The sequence below is a fragment of the Talpa occidentalis genome, unplaced genomic scaffold (genome assembly GCF_014898055.3).
Source record: "Talpa occidentalis isolate TD23 unplaced genomic scaffold, MPIMG_talOcc4v2.1 talOcc4.4, whole genome shotgun sequence".
Taxonomy (NCBI): domain Eukaryota; kingdom Metazoa; phylum Chordata; class Mammalia; order Eulipotyphla; family Talpidae; genus Talpa; species Talpa occidentalis.
In genome coordinates this window covers 132,103,190-132,127,000 of record NW_023604295.1, presented here as the reverse complement: position 1 = coordinate 132,127,000, position 23,811 = coordinate 132,103,190, and the positions used below count along the sequence as shown (strand labels likewise).

The 23,811-nt window shown below is 35.2% G+C and overlaps 1 long non-coding RNA gene across 1 annotated transcript in view; it reads left to right on the top strand.

The window, feature by feature from the left end:
* The window catches only part of LOC129146795 (uncharacterized), a 55,251-nt gene extending 32,851 nt beyond the window's left edge, over nucleotides 1–22,400 (top strand). The window contains exon 4 of the long non-coding RNA XR_008554023.1: nucleotides 22,275–22,400. This is a non-coding gene — a long non-coding RNA (uncharacterized LOC129146795). The remainder of the gene's footprint in view (nucleotides 1–22,274) is intronic.
* Nucleotides 22,401–23,811: the final 1,411 nt, after the last annotated feature.

The following is a 23,811-nucleotide window of genomic DNA, read 5'->3' as shown; positions in this document are numbered from 1 at the left end:
TTTCTTCTCAGAGCATACTTCCTCCATTGCTGGAACTGTGATTAACTTATTTTAAAAGTTAATGTTGATTTTAATATTAAAGTTAAAAATCAAAGGTGCTGGGCCTCCCCGGTGGCGCAGCGGTTGAGCACTGGGTTGCGAAGCTGCTCTCAGCCTCTGCAGCGCCGGTTCGATCCCTGGCTGCTCCCCGGCCACCAGAGGAGGGTCCCACATGGCCCGCAGACCTGTCCTGCCACCCGCTGCTCCCCTCAGCAGTGTACTTCGGTCCTTCTGCCTGCTCTGCTCCCCGCTCTGGCTCTGGTGAATTCTCTCACCCTCCCACGCTTCTGACTGTACCCAGTGCTTGCATAAATAAATAAATAAAAATAAATCTTTAAAAAAAAAAAATCAAAAGGGCTAAGGGCCTCCCCTGATGGTGCAGTGGTTGAGCGCTGGGTTGTGAGGCTGCCCACAGCTTCTGCAGCACCAGTTCGATCCCCAGCCACTGGTGAGGGTCTCACCAAAAAAAAAAAAAAAAAAAAAAAAAATCAAAAGGGCTAGTATTTAATAGAGTGAATATATCACTTTGACTTGTAATCATTTAAAATATAGAAAAATACCAAAACTACATTTTATCATATTGTAATAAGTCCTAATGTAATAATGAATTTTCCTATTTTATCCAATTAACTGGCTTCCAAACCTAAACATAACTTTCAAACTAACCATGATTCAGTGTCTTTTGCGGGGATCAAGACTTGAAGAAGTAATTCAAAAACTGATCATCAACAGCAACTAATTGAAGGTAAGAGAGAGCTACTTGTCTATGAATGAATTCACCCCTCTAATCCATGGCAATCAAAATATAATCCATGTGTGTTTATTGTTTGTTCATTTCTTTCAATGTCTATCATGTAATAATTAAGAAATAACTTTCCTTCTGGCTAATTTTCTCTTCAGGCCCTAAGACAGAAAATACAATGGTCTCAAATCTCAGGACCTAAATCCAAAGCTCCTTGCCAGTTAGATTATGGAGGCAAGAAAGTCTAAGTCTTTCTACCACCCTCTCTCCCACCACACGGGCCTTTTCATGTAATCCATTAAGACAACAAAATTAATTTATTTTAATAGATATGGATCAGGCTATTAAGAAAAAAACTTGATGCTAAATGGTCTGTTAGCATACTTGAGTTTATAAAAGCTCCTATCAGAAAACCCAATAAAGTTGTCCCTAATCATTTTTTTTTTCAATTTGGAAATCTGTGAAAAAGATAAAAATCACACCACAAATAGAAATACAAATTGGCATATTTCAAAACTCTTAACATTGTCCATGTGGCAAAAATTTATTTCAATTAGAATTCCTTATTATTTCTAGTTGCTCACTGCCAATCTGAAAATAATTTTTATATCTGCTTTTCTTCTAAAGAATAATGTGGAAAGTGTACCTGGATTGTTTATTTTCCCCTCCTACAATTGAGTTTTCATATTTTTATGTATAAAAGTCCAATCATTTTCAGCTTAATTTTTAAAAAGTAAATTCACTAAGAGACTGACTATTAAAGACACAAATTTAAATTAGTATGTGCTACTAGATTTACAGAGTATGTATAGTTGCTTTTACTTTTATTTCCCCCATAATTCAAAAATTAAATGTTTATATTTAACATGATTTGAATATAATTATAGAGCTGAAAATGAGTTGTGAAAAGTTAGGAAATTACCTAATTGTTTGATTATTGTTCCAGACATAGATTTAAGTTTACCTTTCACTTTCAAAAATAATATCTAGATACCCAAATGGAGATTCTTTGATATCACTATCAGTTTTTTAAAAAATACCCTAAATAGTTTTGATTTAAGCTGAAATTAGTGATCCATTTCAAGTAAATGATCTTAACTTTGCAAAAGAAATTTACTTCTCTGTAATTATCTAGTAGTTAATTTTCCTAAGTAGATAATTATAATATAATCCTATATATGGCAAATCAGTGCACAGCGTGCTCAGAGGAGTGCAGATTGTAGATGAACAGAACGTTAGAGGAGAAAGGGTCCGACGAGCTTGCAGCTCAGTATTTTTCAGATGACTCATCCATGGCCATTTGTCATGTTAGCCTTAAACCAGGTTTGAGTCCCTATGTTGCATCTTTCCACTAAATATCATCTGTTGTTGATGAATTAGTAAACAAACTATAGAAAGCTATAGTAAATAAACTATAGTAAATAAACTATAGCATATAGAAAATCTGTAATTTTTTTCTAGAAAGATGCATCCAAATGCATTTGGACACAAAAATTGATTCCTCCAAGTAATAACAGTTTGTGCTTTGTCTAGCAGGTTTCATTTTGATGTTGTCCCTTCTACAGTATCTAATAGAAAACAGTTACCCCTGGAAAGGACCAATTTCCTGACTTAATATAAGTACTTTAGGCTACCAAGAGATATAGGTTAAATAGAGAACATTTACACTTGAGTTATAATGAACTGCATTTTCTTTAAGTTGTTCTCGAATGTTAACTATTATCCTTTGGTAGTATAGAATTTGTTCTCATATCTTGCATCTTTAAATGCATTCTTTTACTGTGACTAAAATTAAAACTCATTGAATTCAGTAAAATTACTACCTACTTCTTCCACAATACTGAACTATTTATTTGAACAAGAGCGCTTAAAGATGTTCAATTTTGTTCATTGTATCTTGAGGTATAATTATGCGAGCCACTGAATTTTATAGTTTGTCTGTTTTACAATAAGACTTAATGGTCTGGCAAAAAATACTGCTATAAAGGGCTATCATTTATTTCCTGTATTAGAAGCTGCATTTTTAGCATTCAGAGAGTTAACCATAAACTGTCAGAACTCACTGGGTTTCATTTTATTTTTATGCTGAATAGTGATGATTGTTAAATAATCTGATCTATCTCAAGAATTAAATTATATTTTGAAGAGGTAAGAGAGTATAGATGACCCTTAAGATCACTCGTGAATGGAAGAATTAAAAAATATATTGGGTGTGGCAATTCTGATTTTTATAAAAATTAAAACTGTTTTGAATGTAATCAGCATTGGTCTCACTGTAGTTGATAGTCACTTTCCAAAAAATATTCCTACTGCTTTTAATATTCATAAATCAAAGAGTGAACAACTGCCTTGGGAGCTGCAATACTATAAATGATTAAGCTGGTGTAAGCATTGCTAATGTTTAGTATAAACATAAAATGCCAGTCTAGGTCCAATTGATTTATGATCAAAATAGTCATTGGGCTGTGAAATAAGCCAAATACACTTCCTGGTCAACAAATATTCTAAACATGTACAATTTAATAACCATAATAATTTCAAAGTAAAATGTTTAAATCACATCAAATTTGAAAGCAAAGTCTAAAGTCTTGAAGATCGTATTTTAAGGCAAAATATATATATAGCAAAAGGTGTTGAATTATTCCATAAAAGCAATGTGACTATAGGTGAATATCTTATTAAAATAACTAAATTTCAAGCACCTGTCCTCAACATTAGCTGGCATTTTAGGGGAATAATCTCCTCTACCCAACTGACTTTTCCAGAGGATCTGGGAAATTTAACTGCCAATACTCCTTGTCATTTTAACCACCTCAAAAGATTCATACAACTAACCATTTGTGTCCTCACAGGTACATACGAAGAATCACAAAACGGGTTAAGAGTTCTCATCACCCCCTCGCCTCACTCCCAACGCCAAACTGGCTTTTTCTAAGACCATAACAAGCCCTATTATAACTCACATTTTCTATATCCTCTTTCTTCTTCCCACTATTTTTCTGTTACTTTTTTTTTCCTTTCTAACCCCTCTCTTTTAGAGCCTGCTTTTTCCCATTACCTTGAGAAATATAGAACATTAATCTAGAGTATGGCTAGCTGTTAAGAGTAGAAGACTCTGGCTTTGGGTATGTATTTTAACATCATTGAAACTGAGTTTATGTATCCCTACACTAAAGAACTCACTAGTTTGTGTGAATGCTAGATGAGATAAGTATGTAATGTCTGCTCAAAGTAGATTGTAAGTTGTATATATTCCAAGAAATGACAGTAGTTAGCAAAAGCAATAGTAGTAGTGATAGGGGTAATAATAGCTAGCCCTTACTTCTTCCCTACTTCCTGATGACGCCTATTCTAGTTGTCTACATTTTTTAACTTTCAATCCCATAATAATTGTATCAGGTAGATGCTATTCATAGGAGCCAGGCAGGATTTAACCCAAGGACTTTCCATAAGAGCAAATAACCACTACCTTCACACAATGTTAATAATATATAATAAGTATTGTGTTACCCAATGTGATGTGTGATGTTTTGTTTCTCTTTTGCTTGTTGTTTTCTCTTGAATTTTCCTGATTGTCTTAGTTACTTATAATGGGTATTTTTTATCAGCTATTTATCACTTCAAATCATTTTGTATATAAAAACTTTCTCTTGAAATATAGACCACTGATAAAAAGAACTTTTGTAGATATAATAAGAAGTTCTGAATCATTCCCCCCTCATGTTTTAGGGAAGGCAAAATAGAACCAAAAGCTTTTTCCTTGAGATCGTGGAGATTCATGATCTTTGTCCACAGTATTCCACCTAGCTGATGGGTAATACAATCCACCTCTCTGAGTGAGTAGTCCGTTTTATAACATTAAAATTTATATGTAGATTGTGTAAATGATTCCTTCCAGCTTTGAAATATATCTACAATTATTTAGAAAAATGACTGTGTTTGCATGTGTGATAAGTCTAGAAGGCAGGCAAATTATGTCTACAAACAAATTTATGTTAAAGGTAAATCTTTTAAGAGATTTATAACAGGTAAAAAGTTGGCTGAATCATTCATTACTGGAAATTAAATTATGAATGTTTTCATATATTGATATCTGAATAAACACAACTAAGTTCAAATATACATTCAAATATACAGATATGAGGAAAAGGTATAGAATGTAAAATTATTAGAAAAAAATGAAAGAAAGAACACCAGTTTCATGTGGTATAAAAATTTTTTTAGAGTGCTACTGGAAAACCTAAGATATATATTACCTTTACTGATAGAACACTAGAAAGCCCATTTCACGTAATATTAAGAATCTTATGTCTGAATTCTACTATAAAATCTAGGCTAAATGTTACACTTACTGAAAATACATTGTGGAGATAGTCAATATCCTGGAATATTAAGAATCTTCTGATAAAAATCTTTTGAAAAAGAGAAAATACATATTAATTAAAATGATGGGGAAAATTATTTTTAATTGAATACAAAAGTGTAACTTTTAACAAGTAAAAGAATTTTAGGCTTTTGTTTGTTTGTATCCTGTTTTTTAAATAACCAAGACTGATCTGATTAAACCACCTTTCAGGGAAACATTTAGGAGAGAGTTTTGAAACAATGGCACAATGGATGGCACAATGACTATGGTGGAGGACTATGGTGTGGTAACATACATCTTGATATGTACAAACCACAGGGAACTAAAAGGATGACGTAACCATTTCTTCCTTCAGCTTTCCCCTATCCAGTATGCATGAATCCCCTATCCAGCATCACCACCAAAAATATAATTTATTTTTGTTGTTTTATTGTTGTTTTTTAATTTATTTTTCTTGTACCGAGGTAACATTAGTTTATAACACAACAGTATATAATTTAGAGGTGTAGGATCACACCCTTCAGATGGATGTTAGCACACCACATGCACACCAAGGCGCCCACAGTCCACCACCACAGCCCATTGTGATATCTTCCCTCTTTGATCTTCCCTTTACCTTCCCTCACTCTCCCTTCTGACAGTCTCAATTCTACAGTCATTTTCTAGGGTTCGTCATTGATTTGATTGTATTTTTTTTTATTGAGGTAACATTGGCATACAATACTATATATGATTAGGAAGTATTAAGAACAGTGAGGAATTTTACACAGAGAATTGTGTAAAATTTTTATGAAAATCCATGCAAGTATTCCCATGTAGTAAGCACAGTGGAATTAATTTCCTTTTAAGATGCTCACCATAACTAAGTTAAAAATTAATTCAAAAACTAAATTACATAGAGTAAAAAAGACATGTATTACTTATGAAAAACTAGTACTGTGTTGGCATTTTGAAGCCTGAAGTAAAATATGTGCAAGACTATCTTTATTTCATTACTAAGGATGAAGTTTATTTTTTCTTAACATTTGCTTTTGCAGAAAGCCAAAGAAAAATATCAAGTCTTTCATTTCAAAAAAAAATTAAGTGATAGCTTTTAAGTGTAGTACATATTAATGAAATCTTTTAAAGGATATTAACTATTAATAGACTGTATCTCAGAGTCAATCTTTATGCCACAAGAAGATATATAGAATAGTGTTATGACAATGTTATTTCATATCAAGGAATTTACACATCTAAAAATAGGGACTTCTTCCTCCCTTCATATATTTTATCCTAAAATATTCTGAAATTTGGCAAAGTATGAGAAAACTGTGGTTTTATCAATCAATGAAGAAAGCAGTAACTACAATTCTTTAAAGGAGGTAGTGTATTGGGAATTGTCTAGACAGGTGTCTGAGAACTAAAACTGCAAAGTGCAGTGGAAGGGCAATACTCCTGAGCAATAACTGCAGGAAAAAGGCACAGCTCCAGGCTTGGGAAACAGCAGAGGCTGCATGTTACTGACCTAACTGGGTCATATCTCTCATGCTCAGAAAGGTAGACTCCATGCCAGGAGATTGTTCCCATAAAGATAGCCCTTTATTAATGTTGGCACAACAGGGGAAGAGCAGTTAGTAATATAAAGAAGCCATCTCTGTGAGTACCTGTGGTATAAGATGTGACAGTAGGGCTCATTATCATGTGTGGTTGTGACATCAGGTAAAGTTGGGAGGATCTCAAATGACCTCACTGTAAATCCTCACCCTATTCTGCTCCAATGGGGAAGCTCCCCTAAAAAGCTTATCACAGCTCTGCAACCCTCCTCATCACTGACACCAGGCACAGATCCTTCTTACCCTGAGCAGTGGGCTTCAGTTTTTTGCCAGCCCATGGACTTATTCAAACAAACCAATCACATCCTCTTGTGGCAAGTGGCTTCCCGGCACCCTCTTGATCCTACAGAGCCTGATTGCCATGTTACCTGCTTGCTCATTCTGTTCCTAAATGCAACCCCCGTGTGGTTTTGACAAGAGGTGGTTTCCCCACTCCTAGACTGTGAGTGTATATGATTAATAAACTTATTCTGAGCTCATCTGCTCAGTGGGGTCGCATGTACTCAGTCACTCCTGAACTGTAGGGCAGAGATACTTCCCTCATCAGCAGGTGAATGTGATTTAAAAAAAAAAAAAACAAAACTACCCAACTCGTGTTAATTAAATATGTTTTTTTGTATTTGATGACATTCTCATCAAAATTATAAAGTGTCAGAGTCAGAAGCCATTTTTCAAGCCTTCCTTGTAGTTAGAACATGTGTACATGGCAAGGCTTCCCCTGATGTAGCTGTATGAGACTTAGAACTGATAATAGAAAAAAGAAAAAGAAACCTGCTCTTTATATGGTGATGGTGAGTGAAGGAAGTTTATATAAGAAAGAAAGGACTGTAAGGATATGAAGGACCTGGGAAGATTTCTTTGTTGTCAGGACCAGGAAGGCCCTGGACAATGTAGGGGGAAGTTATAGGATTATCTGTTACTGTCTAGAGTAGTTGCTCTCTTCTGCGTTTCCAGTTTAAATACCATTTTGTGCACCAAGAGTGACTGCATAGCAGAAAGGTGTAGAGAAAACTATAACTACATTATGTTTGGAGTGGTACAAAGGCAGTACGACCCAAGAGAGGGAGGGGTGACTGCCACGTGGCTACTCTGCTGTTGTTAATACAAGGGCATGTGACACATTAGGGTGTTTTAAGCCCAGGACAATACTGAAGAAAGAGGTACTTCTTACCAAATAACCCAGAAAGTGTACTTTTAGGAGAAAATGTCCACTCTTGGCAAAAAAATAAAATAAAATAAAACAAAACAAAACATATGCCCCCCAAAACATTACATGAATATTAGCATTTCTCATAATAGCCTGAAGTGGAAAAATTCAGATGTCCAATTCATGCATAATAGACAAGCACAGCATAGCCATGCAATGAAAAACCTGTTGGCAACAAAAAGGAATGAAGTGCTAATATTTACTCAAAATGGATACACCTTGCAAACCCAAAGTAAATGGTGCCAGTCACAATATTGTGTGCTTCCATTGATGTGAACTTTCCAAAGCAGATAAATGAATGCATGGAGATAGAAAGTTGACTCACAGGAGGACAGCCCCAACCCCAGTCACTGAAAAAGCATGTTGGAAAGAGCATGTTGTTTCTATTTTGGGTGCTGAGGATATTTTGAAATTATTAGTGATGACATCTGTAGTGTGTGACTTATTACTTGCATTGAACTAAAAACCATTGAATCCCACATATTTAATGTGAAGGTAAATATGATGGTTTATGAAATATATCTCAACAAAACCGTTACAAATTTTAAACAGTGGTAATTCCACCTATGCAGACCCCAGATGCGAATGAAATCCAGAGCAGTAAGAGGTAGCTTTAGCAACCCTCTCCCTGCCATGGTTCTGGAAAGAAAGAAGGTACCATACCATGCCTTTCCTCTTCGTGGTGACCTGCTCTGCCAGAGTGAGGTTCTGTGTTTATATTACATGGACCCTGGAGAGAATGAGCCTTGAGGTTACGTTTGAAATCTTGTTTGCAAAAAAGCTTACCTATGCAACTGGTCAGATCTTTAATTCCCATGTACCTCGTCAGGTAGCAAAATCAAACCACATTTTCCCCAACTAGCTAGTATTAATGGAATTGTGTAATGGCTTTACAGCATTTCATTATCTATGTCACTTTATTGGTGTGTAAAATAGACTTAATGGTGGTTTTAAATGTACCACTTTTAATGGCTTTGGGGAATGGAGACAGTTTGCAACATTAAGTTTTTACATTAAGATTTGCTGTATGATTTCATTATGATCCCATCCCATGCTTTCTAAGAAGCATTTGTATCTATAAAATATCCTTGGAGGTAAAATAAGTTTTATAAGTTTCCAGTGAATGTAATTAATAAGTTACACAAACCCATATACAATTTGTGGTTAGTTTTTAGTTGATCTCTTGTACGAAATTACCTAAATCATAAATCTATTTCTGTACTTTGCTTATGGGGGAAAAGACACAAGAAGCATAACAATGTCCAATTTCGTTTTGAAAATCTCATTCAAGTTAATTTTTAACTTGTAATTAATATAAATAATCTAGCTTGTAAGTAATATAAATAATCTAGCAAATATCCTTGATATTTGTTACAACAATTTTAGTATGTGGTCAGAGCCTACCTAATTCACTAATTCAAGCCAAAGTGGCTCAGTCTATTTAATCTTTTAACCTTCCTTAAAGATAAATTGACTATATAATTTTTCTTTTTCTTCAAACACTTCAGTTTCAAAACAGAAATAAAACAAGTTAAAAACCTATTGATTTCATAAACTATGCAGTAGTCAATAGATATTGAATTCAATACTAATTTTCCAATATAGTCTGACTTTTGGGCATCCATTGACTTCTATATTTTCCTTCCCATCTATGTCTTTTAGCCACTAATTCTAGTTTGCAGTAGAAGTTACAATGACAAATTCCCTATGAGCTTATGTTCTATGAGGGATATTCTATACACATCTGCATTTTTTTAAAAAAAATATACAGTGGCAGAATTATGTATACACAGTTCTCCCTCTTCACTTATATCATGTAATAATATCTTGGTTCTCTTATTACACACACACACACACACACAAAGGATATTATTTTTGTAATGGCATTATTATTTAAATGTATTGAGTTACAATAGCTGATTTTTAAATTCTCTCCTATATTTTTGTATTATAAAAGAATAGTATTTTACCAATGTACATATGAATCTGAAAAACAAATTCTAAGAATGGAAATTTCCAGGTCAAAATATATTTGACCCAGAAGTAGTGATATTTTTAAAGTATATTTTTTCAAATTTTAGATATTCACAAATTATCCCAATTTATGACTTATAATTCAGAAATGCATACATGCTTACATCCGCATACTGACATCAGTATAATATGTTCTCAAACTTTTTTTGTCTGTACCAAATTGATAAATAAAAAGGGCATTTCCTTATATGGTCATTTTGTATTTTTCTTCTAATATGAGAGGGTTAACATCTAATTATGTATTAAAAGCCACATAATTAATTTTCTCACAATGTACTTATTAATTAATATATGCCTTACTAGTATATTGATGGATTAGCCCTCTGTCCCTGATGAGCTGAAAATATATTGGTCCAGTCTGTTTCTAGCCTTTTATGTTTATGGTGTTTTCTGCCAAACAACAAAGCTGATTTTCATAAAGTAAAATTTGTCATCCTTTTATGGCTTCTGGGGTTAGTTTCAAACTTAGAAAGTCTTTCCCACACAGAGGTTTTTGTGAAATGATGAACATATTATTCATATCTTCACATTATTTATTGATCAGAATTTATAATAGGTATAAGTATCTAACAATATTTTTGATATGATTGTTGAAATTTGCATGAATTGGTTGTTTGAAAAGTCATAGTATATTATAAATTCTCATATATATTTAATCCTATAACTGGAATTTCCAGTTGGTCAGATTTAGTTTTTCAGAGAACCAATACAGTGAAATACCAATAACACAAGCTATTTATAATATGGGGATTTCCACCAATAAAAAGATAATACACCAGGAAGAACAAAAACAGGAAAGAAGTGACATAGAGGAAAAGCTAAATGTTGCTTTAATTTTCATGGATCCACTGTGTGGCTCAGAAGCAACAGGACGTAGCCATACTGCAGATTCATCTACACCATAAACCCCACACAGAATACTGATCACCAGAAAATATTATTGTTTTTACTGGGTCAAAAGAAATCAAAGGAGACATTTATAGGGAGAATTCTCCATTATGAATATTGGATATATATGCCAGAATGAAAAGAAAGATAGACAAAGATTGATTTCTTCATATCCACTGTGTTGGTAGCTTATAAAATACAGGTTTTTTACATTTTGAAGTATAAACCAAGTGAAAAGAGAAAGAGAAGGAGAAAAGACAGGAAGATAAATATTTCAGGGGTTGGAATCTAAGAAATGGTAAATAAGAGTAAGAGAAAACAACTTTGGAAAATGTCAGAGAAAAATAGAAATTCAAAATAACAGGAAAATATAAACTTCTTTGTCCTTTAGACAGAAAGTGAATGCAATATTATTTTGAAGGGTGCATTTTTAAGTTATGAAAAAACAAATGCAGAGTTTGGACAAAGGGGAATATTGGTCTATATTTAATATTGTTTTTATGTTTATCAATAGACAAGAACATTTGTTTCCCCTAGTAATCACTTCTGTAGTAAAGTTACAGAAGTAGTAAAAATATCACAGACTATATGCTACTCATCCAAAAACTATCCCTAAAATATAAAATTAACTGAAATCACAGAAACCACTTTTAGTTAAAATATTCTTGACATAATTGTCTTTTCTTATCGTCAGTTATGTGTTTCCTCGTGTCATTTATAGTTATTAATTTTTTTCAGTTTTTTAAAATTTTATTTATGAGGAATGTATACTTTTTAATCATTTCTCAAGGGACACATGAACGTGGAATCATAAAACTGCATCCCTTATGGAGCCCATGTCCTCACTTGGACTCCACCCCACTTGTTTATGGAGTCACTACTAGGATCCAAACACCAACCAGGTTCCTTCAACATGAATAAAGGATTAGCTTTATTAGCTTTATTAGCTTCAAGCAGGGACAGTTTGTACAAGTGATTATTCAAAGAATGCACCATAGCCATGGTTCAGACTGATCAACTACATAGATCCTTTAAGAAAAATTTGTAAAAATGATGGAGAAAAGAGTTCTGATATTAAAAACTAAGCTTGGATAAATAAGTGCAGAGAGCACTCAGGTGGAAGCACTGTCCTGTGTGACTGAGGGGTTACTGGGGGTGGCCATGCAGAGTCTGTGTTCAGCAGACACCATCACCCCCCTCCATTCACTGATTGACAAATACACTCTGGAGTACAGGACTTAAAAAATTGGTACCATCTCAGTGCTGGATTCTTTCCATGTGAACTAGCCAATACTTAGACATTATTATTTTGTTAATTAGCATTTTAACAAGTAGCCAAACACTGGAACAACAGATTCTGATATAACAGATGCAGAACTTGCAGTTACATTCTTTCACTCGTCATCTGAATGTCTTTAGAAAAATATTAATTTAGGTCTTTTGCACATTTTTGATTGGATTGTTTTGTTGTTGAATTATATAAGAAGTTTGTAAATTTTGGAATTAGCTCCTTGTAATGTGTGATGTGTAAATATTGTTTCCCATTCTATAGGTTGCCATTTTTTGTGTGTGTGATGGTTTCTTTTGAGGTTCAAAAGTTTTTAGTTTGATGTAGTTCCACTTATTTACTTTTGCTTTTGTTCCTCTTGCCATTTGGGGTGAATCCCCAAATACATCTTTGTAATAGATGTCTTATAATGTGTCCTCTATGTTTTCTTCTAAGTAATTAACCCCCAAATTAAAATTAATAAATTCATTCATCTTAGGCAAAATAAATTCAGAACAGTTGTGAAGATCTGTAATAGTGGTAGAGAAGAGAATGTTGACAAGGTTTTTTAATGAAATTATCAAATAATGTGAAAATAAATATTTTAGTTTAAAAGGGAAGACTTTTTTAAAAGATGTTCTCTTCACTATCCCTGGTACACAATGAAAATAAAATTTTTACCTGGAAGACCACGGGAATAAAAACATAAGAAGAAACCACATTTAAACATAAATATATGCATAGCCACTTCCTATCAAATTTAGGTTTTAGAAAGAGGGGAACAGGGCAAAAAGACAACAGTATCTTCTGATATGGGTTACCATGTCACCTAAATGGACATTTACACTTCTCTGGCCAATGGACCATTCATGCAATAACTAATCCACAAAATTGAACTCTAATCCAAGGAGTGATCTGTGAATTAGAGTTATCTTACAAATATCCTGACAATATTAAAATATTTGCTATAACATCCTGCAGGAATTGGAAGTACCAAGGTTTTGAATAATTTATCCTTAAAATAATCACAACTAAAGTAGCATAGGTGTATAACTAAATATTCAATAATGTTCAAATTTTATAATAAGGTCAAGTATGTTTCAAGCCACTGTCTATGAGAAATATTTGCAGTATGACTGAGTCACTTGTTCTCTTCACTCCTCTAATTTTATACCTCAAACTACTTCATAGGAGCTACCAAGCAAATACTAGAACTGGAAAACCAAAGTTGTTTATGAATTTATAGCTAGCAAATGTAGACCAGTCTAAAAGTCAGTAGATGGTGTAGGTAAATCATTGGAAAGGATTTAAGCATGTAAGTTCTGAAATCCAAGAAACCAAAAAAAAATAATAATAATAATAATACAGTACCACTAGAAGGAAGATGATAAATAGGAGACAACAATTTCAATTAGGCAAATGTTTAGTTATGAGGGATATGCTAGCTCAACACCTTCCATCAGGACTGAGAAGTAGCTGAATGAAGCAGGACATATAACTGGGAAGAAAATAGCAATGTTTGGGGATAAAAGATTCAATGCCATAATTTAAATATATTTCTATTTCACTTATCACTTTCTGCCACCTTTAAAAATTGTTGGTCAAGGGGCCTCCCTGGTGGCGTAAGGGGTTAAGCACAGCGCTGTGAAGCTGTCCACAGCCTCTGCAGCGCTAGTTCAATCCCAGGCCTGCCAGGGAGTAACCCACATGGTGAAACAGACCTCTCCTGACTCGCCCACTGTACCCCTCAGCAGTATACTTCGGTCTATCTGCCTGTTCTGTTCCCTGCTCTGTATCTGGTGAATCCTCTCACCTCCCACATGTCTGGCCTATACCCCAGTTCTTGAATGCATAAATAAATAAAATCTTTAAAAAAAAATTGTTGGTCAAGGGTCAGGTCTAGCGTTTTACTCTCCCATTCCCACATTAGACCATTATTTCACTTTACTTTGAAAATCATGTCCTAGTTGTGATCATCTGATAAAATTCTATTACATTCTTTTATACATTAATCAAGAAGTTTGACAATTGACTCTCTTTTCCTCTTTAGCCCCAATGGCATCAATCAGAATCCATAGAGATGGACCCACCCACAGCTAACTTCACAGTTCTTAAAATTCTTTCCATTGAATTTAACCACCACTTAACAAAATGTTTATATTCCTGGGCAATAGTAGACTTTGTATCCTGCCAGAACTGCTCCACTTGAGCTATCTTAAACCCCGACTAAAACTTTTTAATCGTCTACTGTGCTCATTCAATTATTCCCCAAACACATATATAACTACAATCAAATCTCTCTTTAACCTTCATTTTATCCTTACCAGTCATTTTACTTTGATTTTCTTTCTTTTGCTTCCACAACTTTGATTCAGAGTCCTTTAACTCCAGCTATTCTCTTGTCAATACCCTGTTTGACTCTTCCTATATCTAATCTCCTTGTCAAATAAGCCTCAAAAACCTGAATGCTGGAGTAACTCAGCTTCGGCATTCTCCTTTCTAACATTCAGATGAACTCCACAATAAATTTATCTCCAACTTCAGCCCAGTTCTAAAAGTTCCAAAAATATGTCCACACATCCCTAGCTTATTCTTTTCATCCCATTATCCACTATAATTTTACTAACTCCATTTGTATCACAAGAGTTTTGTAGCAGCATTCCTTGCTGCAGGGGGCCTTGCTGCCCGAGCCAGGTAAGACACTGGCAAGCAGCTAAGAAAAGGGCCTCACACCATGGGACTGAAGACTTTTAAAGAGCCTCACACTGTGGGGCTGAAGATTCCTTGTGCCTCACACCATGGGGCTGAAGATTAAACATCCCTTTGTTTTTTGTTCTTGGTCATTAAAGAAAAAACCTTATGGAATATACATTGGGCAATAAATTATACGTATAAGAATATTGTAAGTGCGTGGCATGGAAAATTACTTGCTTAAAAATTAAACATTGAATAATCTGGCCCACTTGACAATGGGAAATAATTATTGTGCAAGGGTATGCCTGATAAGCAACCCAGAGCTGGTCATGATATTCCTCATATGGAAGTTCCGTAAAGAAGCCTTGTGATGAATCATGAAGTTGACTATGCTAGGAGTCTCTAGGTAGAAAAAAGTTCTAATAACTGATTACTGGGAAGCAACTGGTCTCTAGCTGCAGGCCATAAAGATAGAGGAGTCTCTTGATATTGTAGCCTTGGAGATAGGGCAGTACCAAGGACTGTTAGCTGATCTAGGTAGTTGTTTAGGCTAAAATAATGAGTCTAAATTTTAAAAATCTATTAACTATTAAGGTCGTTTCTTTTCTTAAAAACACGTAGGTGCCAAAATGTCTATGGGAAAGGAATGTACTGATTGTTTTGTTTTGCTTCTATGCATACGATGATGTAATCCCATCACTTGCCTTAACGTATTACCAATGTCCTGTCCCCATAAAATATACAAACTCTTAGGCAAATCCTATCAAATATACAAACACATGGGCAACACTACCATCATCTCTCATCTCTTTTTCGTGGTAAAACGATCTACTTGTGTGTCCTCCATTTTGGAAGAGAAGGCGATCTGGATGTGAGATGCATCTCTTCCCTGATCACCAGAATTTTGATTTGACTAACTAGTCCGGTTTCATCTTCCTCCTTCCTTAGGGTCAGTGCTACCCTAGCAGTTTTCAAATTTGGCTGCAGATCAGAATAACCTGAAAGTATTTTTAAAAACCTTGAACGTACCCAGACCACACTGCTAGAAATTCTAATTCAATCCATCTGGGAAGGGCTGGACTTTGATATATTTGACAAGCTCCTAGTGATCTAAAGTGCAGGCAGATTTGAGAGCAGGTCTGTTATTCCCGGCATAGCTGCAGACACCCTCCAGAGCTTTGTTTCATCAATTACTTTCTGCTGCTTGTGTGTCTTCATATATTCCGCAGTTAGCTCCTACCCTTCAGCATATAAGCGTGAGTCTTTTTTAAATTAATAATTTAAGAAAATCTGACTTTCCAATTGATGCTCATTCTAGCTACTGCACTCTCCTGTTTCATTTGAAAGAGCAACCCACATACTCACCTTATTTCTTCTTCTTGCTTTATGTCCTCATCTTCCTTCAATTTACTAATGCAATGAAATCTACCCTACACCCTGATCACTTCACTTAATAAGAATTGTAAAAGGTCATCAATAAGCTACTTAACACAATTCAACAATTAAACAAATGAGTTTAGTGTCCTGCCTTAATTGAACTCTTTACAATATTTGATCTATAAACCAATTCCTTTCACTTGATAGTCCTTTTTTTTAAATTCTTTGCTACTAGCCTTTTATTTTATCTTGAAATGTACCTCAGTTTTATCCTTGGGGGGGTTGTCTCTTTCTATCCCCCTTTAAATTTCGGCGCTATACTCAGTTAACACATGTCACTTGAATGAATAAATTTTTTCTAAACCTCCTGCCGTCACCTAAATGCTAGTAACCTATATATGGAAGTTCGTGTATATTTGTAGATTCTAGGTCAGTGCTTGTCAAATTTCAATGTGCTTTTAAATCACATAGGGATTCAGTTTATTTTTTGATAATTATTTTTAATTAATATATGTTTTACATCATTGTTCATTTAAATGAATCTTCTGATATTATAGAACTGAGTTGGGGCCTGAGAGTCTGTGTTTGTAATAATATTACAGGTAATGTTTGTGCTGCTATTCCAAAGACTACACTTTGGTAAAGAGCTAGATACATTTCTTAAACTCTAGATATAGCAATCCAAGTGGCATTGAATATCCATAGTTGGTAAATCCATTGGCCACTACTTCCAAATAGACCCACTATATATCATCTCAAAGTTGCTGCTGTTTCTGTATTCTGTATCTCACAAAGCATTCAGACAAGAAAATACTCAAATGAGAAATGTAGAACATATCCCTGATTTCTTCCTATTCCCTCTGTCCTTCACTTCTAATCAATTGTCAAATTCCAGAAAATGAGTCTCTTATTAACCAACCACCTTAGTTTTTCTTTCAGGATCACATCAAATTTTGCTCTCATTATTGCAACAACCTCAATAATGCTCTCCTTGACTCATCTTCTATGCTCCAATTATACTTTAAATTATCTCTCTATGGACCTCCCTGGTGGCGCAGGGGGTTAAATACCTCACTATGAAGTAGTCTGCAGCCTCTGCAGCATGAGTTCGATCCGCAACTAGCCAGGGAGCAACCCACATGGCACAGCCAGACCTCTCCTGTCTTTCCCGCTGCTCCCCTCAGCAGTGTATTTCAGTTGATCTGCCTGTTCTGTTTCCCACTCTGTTTCTGGTGAATCCTCTCACTCCCTCGCATCTCTGGCCTATACCCCAGCTCTTGTACGCTTAAATAAATAAATCTTTTAAAAAATTATCTCTCTAGTTATTTTTCTAAGTCACATAGTTGAGGATGTCGCTCTCATGAGTAAATGATTAATGACTTTTCATAGACTTTAGGACATAACCTGAATTTAGTACGGCATCAATATTTCTCCTTCCCTATACCATCTAATACATCTACTTACACTCTATATTATGCTCCATTTAAGAAACATGAATTCCTTGGCATTGCACCTTTGCATGGGCACTTATTTCTGCCTACAATGGTCTTACTCCATTCTTCATGGGAAGGAGAGCCTTTCGTTTTCCACAAATTTTGATGCCATTACCACCTGACCTATCTTTGACTGCCCTCCATATGCATGTACCTTAGCCCTTATCATACTTCTTCTTATCCTATAAGATCCTAAATGACAGAGGATATCTAGTGTAGTGTTTAGGACATAATACAGTCCACAAATTAACTGTTAAACTATTGAAAGGAAAAGGAGGTTGACAATAGCTTTAATAAACATATTTCCTAGACATCAATCTGAGTATCCAAAAAAAAAAACCCTGAAGTTATTAATAGCATAATTTTAATATCCTATGTATTTTATCATACTTTATTTATTTGAAATTAATTAGCATATTGAGTATTATTAATGTCTATTTTATTGAGATCAAACAAGGAATTTTCAGTCTACACACACCAACCTGGATCAGATATCCATTATGTGTAATCTCTGCTGAATCAGTTTACCGACCTTTTACTTCAAGCCAGTCCACACACCTGTACATTATTAATCTTTCTTAAGTTTTCAGAACTCTAGTCCCTATTCAAAAACCTTTATTTTTCTACATTTTTATAAATGCAATTTTCAGTTTCTTATTAAGATTTTCCATCTGTTTCTCACCATACCTTTCAGATTTTCTCACTAAAATTTATGAAATGTTTTAATTTGTTTGGACTGTTAATACAAAATAACCACGGAATGGGTAGATTATACAAAACAGAAATTTATTTCTCATACTTGTGGAGGCTGGAAGCCGGCTATCAGGATATCAGTATGGTTAGATGAGGGTCCCCATTCACGTCACAGATTTCTCATTGTATCCTCTCATGGTGGAGAGGACAAAGAAAACTCTCTTTGACCTCTTTTATAAGGGTATTAATTTCATTCATGAAGACTCGGTCCAACCTCCCAATACCATCATATTGGGCTTTAGTATTTCAACATATGAATTTGAGAAGGACACAAACATTCAGATCATCTCTTGTAACCTGCTCTATGCTTTGATGTAGTTTTCTGTTCATTTCTATTTCTGTAAGTTAGATCACATTCTCCCAACAAAGGCATATACTCAAAGCCCTATTAAAATTCTTACTTCCTTGGGAGTGCAAACTGGTCCAACCACTATGGAGAGCTGTGTGGAGATTTCTGGACCTACTAAACATAGAGCTTCCATATGATCCAGCAATTCCACTCCTAGGTATTTACCCAAAGGACACAGAAACATCAATTCCAAAGAACACCTGCACCCCTATGTTTATAGCAGCACTATTTACAATAGCTAAGCTTTGGAAACAGCCCAAATGCCCAAAAATAGATGACTGGATCAAGAAGATGTGGTACATATATACCATGGAATATTACTCAGCATTCAAAAAAGATAAACGCATGCTATTTGCAGCAACATGGATGGCGCTGGAAGGGATCATGCTCAGCGAAATAAGCCAGAAAGATAAAGAAAAATACCGGATGGTCTCACTCATAGCAGGAATCTAGAAAACCTAAATAAGGGACCAGGAAAATGAATAACTATAAGAAAGTGAAAATCAAAATCAACAAAAAACTATGAACCAGAGACACTTTCTGGGGGGTGGGGGGCGGGAGGGGAGGGATTGGGGTCAGAATGGGGGGGTTGCAGTTGTATGGGAAATATAAAAATAAAATTTATTATTAAAAAAAAAATTCTTACCTCCTAACCAAGCCCTTCTCCCTAATTTTAAGCATATTCCATATATGCAGACTTCTATAATACTGTCTATAAGATGCTAAGGCACATATCCATTTCCACATTGTTTTCAAGTAAAAACATGTCATAGTTTCTCTTCTTCTCTACATTTGTACAGAATTCATGTTTGACTTAACTTTGCATTTGATTCTATTGTCCTAATGCAGTAGAAGAAAAAGAAACAAACAAAAAAGAAAATAACAGAGCCCCTGGGGTTAGAGAGAGAGAAAGCACTACACAATCTTTCCTGGATATACCAGGCAAAGAGGCAGTTGGCGATACAGATTTACTGGAGGAAAACAAAGCCTTAACAGTAAGATGATAAGGTCTAAGATTTTCTGCCAGCAAGTGAGGGAAAACAGGGCGCCCACTGAGTAGGATTAACAGATTACATTCAACTTTATATCTATATTTAAATATATATAGACATATATAAATATAGATATATAGATAGATATAGATATAATCTAGCAAGAAAAAGTAATTGGACTTAACCATAACCAGCAACTGTTTTTGATGTACTTAGTATTGCTTGCGAAGGATGGGATTAATGTCAAAACACTAGAGGACTTGTAATTTGCTGAATGTGAATTATATTTAAATTAGCCATAAAGCAAAACATACCTCCTTCTCAATTCAAACTTTAGGATTAGTCAATTTCTACAAATCCCTTTGTTCTATTTATGATATCTCTAGTAGAGGATATATTTTATTTGTAAAGAATGCATCAATTCCTTCTATAAAGTCAACATTTTAGTTTTCAAAGGAGTAAAATTCAGATGAGCAAACCTTAGAATGTTGATATAATAACATGAATTTCTGCCTTTGTGGCTTTTAGTCCACATATGTTTAGTGGCCAGTGATACAATGTGTGTGTGTGTGTGTGTGTGTGTGTGTGTAAAGCCAGTGATTCAATTTTTATTTTTAATGTTTCATTTAGAATATACAACCTATTATACATATTAAGTGAAATGTATTTTTTACTTATTTTTTAAAAAGACACATTTCAATTTTAGGAATGATCTGTGCTTATTAAAATGCAAACTCAAAGTTAACAGAAAGTATCGGGCATAAACATATTTAAGGATAAAAGTTTGAAACAAGATATTATTCAAAAGGAATTTAGAAGTGGAAACTAAACGAGCTAATTTTAATATATAAGAAAAGTTGACAATTTTACGTTTCTTAAAATATACTACCTCCAAAAAAAAAAAAACCTCTATACCAAGAGCTAATTTAATTTCTTGTGCAAGGCTTACATTTCCAAATCTCACATAGCTTATTTTCATAGTCTGTTGTCCTACATGTGAGTTATAATGAATGACAAAAAAAAAGAAAGAAACAGTATATAATAAGTTGGCATTTTTAATAAATCAGTGCTTCTAGACATTAAGAAGGGACTAACAGACATTCTATCCAGTATTACTGTGTTAATAACTCTTTCCAAGTATAATTTTCAAACCTTCTCGTTATGTATATACCAGCCTCCTAATATCATACCCCTTGATATTTTTTAAGCTAGTTCAACTTCTGATTCCTTCACAAAAGCTTTTCATCAAGTATCTGCATTCTTGAAGTTTTGAACAAATTTCAGCCAACATGGGAATTTCAGCTTGCTTCTTATTTAGCAAAGGCATGGAAATATCTTCAAAGCTAAATGTCCATCATTGCATCTTTTTTTTTTTTTAAGATTTATTTATTTTTATTTATTTATTTATAGAAGCACTGGGTACAGTCAGAAGCTCAGGAGGGTGAGAGAATTCACCAGAGCCAGAGCGGGGAGCAGAGCAGGCAGAAGGACCGAAGTACACTGCTGAGGGGAGCAGCGGGCGGCAGGAGAGGTCTGCGCGCCATGTGGGACTCTCCTCTGGTGGCCGGGGAGCAGCCAGGGATCGAACCGGCGCTGCAGAGGCTGCGGGCAGCTTTGCAACCCAGCACGCAACCACTGCGCCACCGGGGAGGCCCTCATCATTGCATCTTATTTTATATACAAATATAAAGACATGTAATTATATATAAATATATTAACCTAATATATAAGTAATATATATTTACATATACATTCACTATTATACATTTATTTAAATACATATTTGTAGAACCCTTAATATAGCCTAAGTATTTTCTACAGTAAAAGCAGCACAAGAGACACTCAAACACATCTTGAAACTGCTTCATCCTAAATTGTGATATATTTTATAATTGTCATCTTCAAAAATGCACTCTCTCAATTTCTCCCTTCTTCGTCTTTGTGATTTTCTTTCTGGCTGAACATGCTGATAGGATGGGAGTTAAATCCTGTAAACACCATCTGGCCCCTGCTTTAGAGGAAGGAGTTTGCTAATACAGCGCCTCCCTGACCCACTGTCATGTCTGCCAACCCTGCTGCTTCCTTCAGAATTCCCTAGGGGAGAAGGAAAATACCTTGTGGAGACTGACTCTAAATGAGAAGATCAAATTGTCTTCCATTTTGGATTTTTCTTGGGGGTGAAAATAAATTGCCAGGCAGCACAAAGTTCCGCAGACAGAGGATCATGTTCTTCAGGAACGCGTCACCATGTGGCCCCTTTGATTCTAAGCACAAGTTTCCCAGGCAAGCAGTTTCCAGCTGTCCTTAGAAATGGGTTTCCTCTGCTCTTAAGATTCTTATTTCATGGATATTAGAACCTGCTGAGTTGCTTCAAACTATGAAACCTGAGGAGAAATAGTAAGCTTGAGCATTTAGGGGTGAACTTCGCTTAGTTTATTTTCCCAGAGTCTTACAAATTATCATTATTGTGCTTTTCAGATAACTACAAAGAATGAATCACAAAGTGACAACTCAGCATACACAAAAGGAAAGAAAGAACTCTTAAGATCTCAGCTCTTGTTTGTGCACTCCATGAGACAAGAAACAGACAGTCCAACTACCTAAAATAAGGTATTTTTCTGGTGCTGTTAACCTGCAGCTAAGTACCAGTAGGAAAAGAAAAAAGAAGAAATTTAATTCACTGAAGCTAGTTATTGTTCGAAATAATTGCTACAGTAGAATAATACCTCTTGGAGGTTCATGTGTATGAAGGGGAAGAGAGCTGTTGGTTTCCTGCCAGGAATACTATTTTCTATCTTAGCCATTTCAATGAAAGAGACAAAGTAGCCTACCTCACAGTTCTGCAGGAAAGTTACATTGAAAAGGAAATAATTCCAAATCAAAGAAAAAGTCAAGCATTGGGAAGGGAAATCTAAGTTATTATCATATCAAAATATCCTATTGAGGGTCTTTTGTTTCTTTTCAACATAACTGCTTCTTTTTTCTTTATTTTTTAAAAGATTTATTTTTATTTATTTATGCATACAAGAACTGTGGTGTTCTTGTGCATGAGGGTGAGAGGATTCACCAGAGACAGAGTTGGGAGCAGAGCAGGCAGATCTACTGAAATGCACTGCTGAGGGGAGCAGCGGGTGAGACAGGAGAGGTCTGCTGCACCATGTGGGTCAGCTTCCTGGTGGGGATCGAACTCAAGTGGCAGTGGCTGGCAATAGCTTCATAGCACTGAGACTTAACCCCTTGCACCACAGGGAGGTCCCACAACTGCTGATTTTTTCCACACATGTATGTAGTTCCATTTCGTACATGAAAAAAACAATGGCCATACCCCTACACAAATATCCTTGTAACTTCCCACATCCCACATGAATCATATCCACAGCCCCAAGATGCCGTTGTCAATCACTTTTATAGTATTTTCCTTCTTGAACATGTTTGGACAAACTCAGAAGACAGCCTACTATGAATCACATTTTTTATTTTGTTTTTTAATTTTCTATATTTTTTATTTTTTAATTAATGAAATATATTGTTTTACATTCTTAATATTTTCACAATATAGGATTCTCCCATCAGGAGTGGTGTAGGGCCTCAGCTTCAAGCTTGCCTGATTCTTGGTGGTGGCAGATGAGAAAACAGGTCAGAAGCCCCTGAGTGGGGCCAGGAGTAAATCTTTATTAGGTGGCAGCAGGAGTTACACGGGTAGCAACAGCAGCAGCATCCAGCAGAGGCAGCCCCCCTGGGCTCCAGCCACAGTGGTGGCCCTGTGCCTTGTGAGTGGCCAATGAGTAGCCTGTGAGAGGCCCTGTTAGCTTTCATGAGATATGTAGACAAAGCCACACAGGGCTAAGTTTAGGCCTACTTTACAGAATTATGTTTCACGTATGCAAACTATATACATCAAGGTTACATATTATTTGCCGCTTTTTGCACATGCAGACTGCATCTCAAGGCTACATGGCATCTACTAGGCCACCAGTGCTGGAAGGCAATGGCCGAGAAACTCTGAGAAAACTGT